This window comes from Tursiops truncatus, chromosome 2 (genome assembly GCF_011762595.2).
Source record: "Tursiops truncatus isolate mTurTru1 chromosome 2, mTurTru1.mat.Y, whole genome shotgun sequence".
Taxonomy (NCBI): Eukaryota; Metazoa; Chordata; class Mammalia; order Artiodactyla; family Delphinidae; genus Tursiops; species Tursiops truncatus.
The window spans coordinates 71,640,253-71,646,885 of NC_047035.1; positions in this window are offsets into that span (position 1 = coordinate 71,640,253).

Below are 6,633 nucleotides of genomic sequence, written 5' to 3' on the forward strand. Positions count from 1 at the left end.
TTTCAATCAATATTTCATTTACTTACTGAGATTGAATGGGCGCTCTGAGACACAGTGTGCTGTTTATCATACAGATTGGACACCTCATTCTAGATCCAAGATCTTTTCCTCAACACTGGGAGCTGTCCTTTCAGCACCACAAAATTACTGCTTGAAGTTGCATTGCAGTTTTTTTTTCTTTTCCTTTATCACTGGGAGCTTTTCTTTCAGCACCACAACATTGCACCTAGACTTTTTAAACGGCTGCCTTCCTCTTTGCACTGAAGACCAATTTCGTCTGCACTTCCAGTTATTGCTCTTACCTGTAGGACTTCCAATCCTAATTCACTTCACCCACCCCACTCCTGAAACAGTTAAATGTATCTATTTCTGTGGAAGTCATTTTCTCATTGAATGATCAGAAACAAAGATAAATTCTAACCTGTAACGGCTCATTTCGACTCATTGCTTACAATAGATCTAAGCTCTTTTTTCTGCTTATTCGACTCCTTCCAGCTTCCCATCACATCTGTAACAAACTTTTTAAAATGATATTGCCACACCACCATGCACAAGCCTACCTGCACAGTAGAGATAGATTATTCCATCGTATTCAGATGGTTAACAGAGGTTAGCAAGTCCTGTATTATATATTTATATCGCTTTCTAAGAAAGTGCATATTAATGTTTACTTTAAGAATGTGTAAATGGTGCTATCAAGAATCTGATAAATTTTATCCCAGTTTTTTGTGTACCACTTCTAATGTATGAGATTTATTTTTCTATTGGAAAAAATAAACAGTATGAAAGCATTAAATTGGTAGATTTTAGTAATTTAACAATGAATGGAATCCCTATGTTACAGGCCCTATCTTTTCTTGGAAATTTTAGTGGTGGTAATAGATTTCAACAAAGGTACTGATGATAATCACTTTCCTTTTAGTCCATTCTTATATTACATTCTTGATTCACATGCTGATTCCTCACTGAGTCCTTAAGTAAATTTTATTTACTGTAAGTCTTCTCCAAGAAAGGAATTCTTGCTTTCCAAGGCAGCAATTGAAAGGAGATGAAAATATAATTTAATACTCTTTACATCACAGACATGATTTGAGACCAGTTACTCTGTTAGTAGGAGAAATTCATCATTCATTAAATGCAGGGCAAGCATGGCTATCCATAATAATTTTAAGTGCAATGCAGTCTTATAAATTTAATGTACACACTTTATTTAAATGATGCAAACAGCCATATGAAATAGCACATGATTAGAAAACAGGATGAACTCATTTTGCCTCCTGCTTGGTTTCTCATAAACATGAGTACATAATATTGTTATGCACTGTTGTTCATAGATGTCTTATTACATAAAGGGTAAGTATCATATTACTTTAACAGATTATTTTTGGAATTCTGCATGTTATTTTTTGTCTCATCAGATATGTGCCCCCAATTAAATGACATTTTCCCCCAAAATGTAAGTATTAGAAAACTTGTCATGTTAATTTTGAAAAAAATTGAAGTGTAGTACATATTACTAGATAGGATGTCATTCCATTGGTCTATATTTAAAAAAAAAAAACTGTTCTTGAAAATTGAAGCATTACCTTGTGTAATTAATAAAGTAATCAAATCAGATTTGTAAATAAAATATTGTTTAAATCTAAAGTATTCAATATTTTGATTAGATTATTTTTTTAAGGAAAAGTATTTAACGTGTATGTGCCGAATTTTTTTTTAAATAGTTTTTTATAATTGCGATGAAAGGGCAATTGTCTCATTACAAGTGGTACAGAAGCCAATACTTGGGTTACCATAGATATATAAACAAGTAAAAACTGTGGAACAAGTTTCAAGCTCATTTTGGAAAAAAAAACAGTTCTGTAGAAATGCATATTTGTATTTGTTTCTCTAATAAATCTGCAAATAGCTTTAAACACAAATTAGTTTTAATTATTTAAATTATGAGTTCTGTTAAGTAATTTAATATGTTTTGTCTTACATTTTGTGAAAACATTGTCTCATGAAATTAATAGAGGCTTATTGTGAAAATCAAGGTAGGTCTGCATTTATTTGAAAAGGTCAGGTATTTAGCATTTAAGTATGTTTACCTCTGTGAAATGATTAAAGAATTTTTATGAAAAACATGCTTCTTCCCCCTGCTCCCACCAGCAAAATCACATCAGTTTGGCCACTGCCCCAAACAATAAAAGACTAATTTACATCGGCTTTGACTCAGAATCAAATAAAAGAGCAACAAATAAGTGAAATCATATGTTCAAATGGCTGATAATCAAAAGATTGATACAGATATCTGACTTCTTTATATGTAGCAATGAAGAAAATTTGGACTCTTCTGAGCCACAGTGCCTCAATCTTCTTTAATGTGATTTACATATTATGATTAAAGTTGTTACACAGAATGCATATATTTCCCTTGAATTGTGACTTTATAATGCAATGTTTAAAATGTTTTAAGGTAAAATACAGTCATCTGTTTCTGTTATTAAATAATGTAGAGTCCCCATTTTATAAAAACTGCTTTGTAAAGGATAGATATACTAGATAATTATTGATGTGTGTGTGTGTATATATATATATATATTTTTTTTTTTTTTTTTTTTAAGTTGTCATTCTGCTTGAGCAGAGATGCTAAATAAGCTTTTGGTTAAGGACTCAATTGAGTATTCCAATTCTATTGAACTACAAAGAGCATTCAAATTATAATGAAGTCTTTGGCTTTACCAATTTATATTTATTAGTAAAATGTTTTGGGAGATCTGGCTTATGAAAACTTTAACATATTCTAAGAGTGTTGTTCATTGGCTTATCCAATTTTACAGCTTTAGGTCAATAACAAAAGTACTGTTTCTTGTCAGTATTTAAGATTATGGGTAATTATATCTTTTTTTTTCCTTTAAAGGAATTATTGTAACCTAATTTCCAAATAATGACTTCTCAAAATTTCACACTTTTAATGCTATATTATTTTTTCTAAATGTTAGAATATTATAGAATAATATTAGAATATTATAGATCAAGTCCATAGTATATAAAGTAATGTATTAAAATATTTCAGTATATTTACCAAAACATCTTGGGTAGATTTGGTTATTTTATGGTATTTCTATATATTATGCTGTCTATTTTAGGAGATAAATGCTGAAAAAGGTTCTGATTAGAGGAAGCCCATATAGACTTGTAGTGAGACCAATCCATGCTGAAATTGTATTGTAAAATAAAGTATTACTTTTGGGGTTTAAAGCATAGACAAGAATCAAATTGTAATTTAAAAAAATATTAGCGGGATACAAATTAACCTGTATCTCATGTTAAAAAAAAAAAAACTGTTTTGAATCTAGTAACTCAAAGCCTAACCATTGTATTTCCAAAATAGGATAAAAAGTAAAAACCTTTTCCTTTCAATTCTGTACAGGATATATTTTGTGGGGTTCAAGTCCCTGGTAAAAAGCGTTTCCTATTAAATTCACCACTTAGGAGAGACAACTCTTAGAAATCTGTAACATTTCTATCTTACATCAAGATTATGGTGTTTTTGTGGGGAGGGGTAACGTTTAAACACAGGCAGATAGAAGGAGGATAGAGGCAATTATAAGCTCTATTTGCATTCAAACTACTTGTTTTATAAAAAATGATTCGGAAGGCCAAATACTCAATTACCTATTTTCAGTTAGATTTTCTCATCGCTTTGCCAGTAGAAGGAAAACCTTTGAGGCTGAACTTCCTGTGAAGTTTGACTCCATAAATTCTAGAAAATGTTACTTTTACGTGCACTGCAAAGACTTAATCTAGAGAACTTTACAAAATTCATTTTTTTTCTTCAAATTGATGAAACTGATTTTTTATACATTCTAGCAGATAGCTAAATATAACCATTGTTCATTGTCTTAAGAATATGCTTATAATTTCAAAGCCTTAAACAATCGCCAGTGTAATTATTTCTGAACATAAAAATTCTTCCAGTGACATTTTAAAACCTTTCTTAGGACTTTTAAAGAAGTTTTCCCCGTATTCTCTTCATTTAAGAACTACTTCATTTAAGATAATTTGATTGAGTAGCTTAAAAAATTATAGCCATTGTTTCTTTTAATTGGCATGTTACTTTGTTTTTATTTTATGCATTAACTTTTATTATACAATAGTTTTCTCCAGATACAAAAATATTTGAAGGTTTTATAGATTATTATGATGGTTTTCTAAAAAACGTTCTGAAAAGAATTCTAGATACTGATGGATCCAGTCATCATCAGTATGCTTAAAAATAGCTCTTGGACAAACTCCGAATCTGTTAGGCATTAGTTTTCAAGTGGATTTCTTCCTTGTGAACAAAGTCGGGAATTCTAAATACCTAGCTCAGATAAAAAGGGGAAAAAAGATGGTGTAAGAAGGCAAAGCCCTGGAGAACCAGTCTTTCCAAGAGTGACAGAGTAACCAAATCAGGGTCCTGAGCCAACAAGGATACCTCATTCTGAGACTTTGATATTGCTCAGGCATACAGAGGTTAATGACAATGTAAGGTGATCTCTGTTGCACATGTTCGTATTTTGTGGGTTTGTCATATCTTGGGTATTATTTTCAAATTAATACTACACTGATAGGTCTCCTATAGTGATAAGCAAAGATATGCACTAAATTACCAATGAAATGGCATGTAGAATGTAATGATACTGAAAAAACATGTTATTACATTATGCTGGTAATACTGCCCTACTATCTTCATTACACCAAATACTTACAGATTGACACACAATTTTTGATTATTTTCTTTATTTCTTGTTCATATCTGTATCACTTTTTATCCTGCCATGAAGAAATCATGGAGGAGAGGGATTTCTAATAATTTAAAAATTTTAAGCACAATGTTATATCCAGAAGCACAAAGTTGATAATAAAATTAAAAATTCAATTACAAAATCCTTACTTTTCTGAATAGTAGGTTATAACACTCAATTGAGATTATACTATGTATATACTGATTCTAATTCTGAACTGAGAGTAAATTATCTTCACTATCAATAAGAATGCCACCATTTATCTATGGTAAAACAATAAAACTAATATAACTAAGCTTATCACACCTCTTTTTATAACACTTCAAATGTTTGAGAAATACAAAGTTACAGTTTAAAAAGTTACAATATTAATTATAATTTTTTTCTCATTAATGTCAGCTTTATTGCCATTAAGGCTTAAGTATATTTAAAAAGTTGAACTTCTAAAATTAAATTTTTGCAGGACTTTAATAAATATAAAAGTAGACAATTTTTTTCTCAGGTATTATTAATAAAAGTATTTTCACAAATGATTTCCCAATATGTGATGAGATTATAATAACTGATATTTTATTATCTTCTGCCATATACAGAATGCACATTTATTCCTTGTTTAATTTTCAATATTGTAAGATGCATGTATTAATTTTATCCATATGTCTCAGAAAATGAAATAATATAGAACTGCTAAGTCTCAACACACTAAGATAAAATTAATAAATTGAAAATTTATCCCACTTTACTGAGGACATAAAGATTTCAAATTTATAAATTAAAATTATAAATAAAATGTATTAGAATATTTTAAATAGTAAGCAACTTTAAAGCAAGTTGTGTTTTTGTTTCCAAAAAGTTTATATAATCTGAAACTTTCAGAATCATAACTGTCATGTAAAGCAAAGTACACTAGTAAGCATGTTCCCTTAAATTTTACATGTTATCTCCTTATGGGTACCTTGATAAGTGCAGAAATAAAGCCAAACCTTTATGAGAAGTCAGGCATTTTGTGGGAATAACATGTTCAAGCAATTGGAATAACATGGTAGGGATATATGGAATTACTTGGAATAAATGTGTATCTCTTCATCTGTCCAATGCATGGTTAGATATGTGGCCCTAGAGAAAACTTTTATTTCATTTTGAGTGCTCACAAGATGCAACGTACTACAGACTTTCAAAGCTATTTTCTAAGTGCTATTTTTGGTCAAGTTTGCTTTAGGAGTGAGTAAGGAAAGTCCTGCCACTTGGTAGATTTTTTTTAAATTAAGCAATGTACATTTTCTCAAACTGCCAAAGAATGCACATGATATAGAATAATCAAATGTTGGAAAGTTTGCTGACTTTTACGTGGATAGTTTATCTTCCAAGTAAGAAAAACTTGGGGGAGTGAATTAATAATACATATTCAGGGGGAGTGAATTAAAAATACATATTCAGGAGGTGTTTAAATTTTATTTAGGAAATGCACATTTCAAAACCAAAGGAAAATTAATTAGTCCACATCGATTTTAATTTGAGTAAATAGCATATATTTGGATAAATAAATGACATTATGGAAGTTATATGAAATGGATGTCAATTTCTTTCAATATACATGAGAGTACTAATACATTGTTTCTTGGCTATTCTTTTGGGCATCTACATTTTCAAGTATTCATAAGAGTCATTTGGTTTTATTTTTTTTAATTTATTGAATCTTTAAGTGTACTAAATTATAAATATTATTGTATAAAAAGAAATCAAAATATTAATGTGTTCTTTTAAAGTTGTAAAAAAGTTCAGAAATGACATTTTATGAGAGACCAGTTTTAAAATATGAATAAGATCTAAAGGAAATTTTTTAAAGTTCTGCAATAACAAT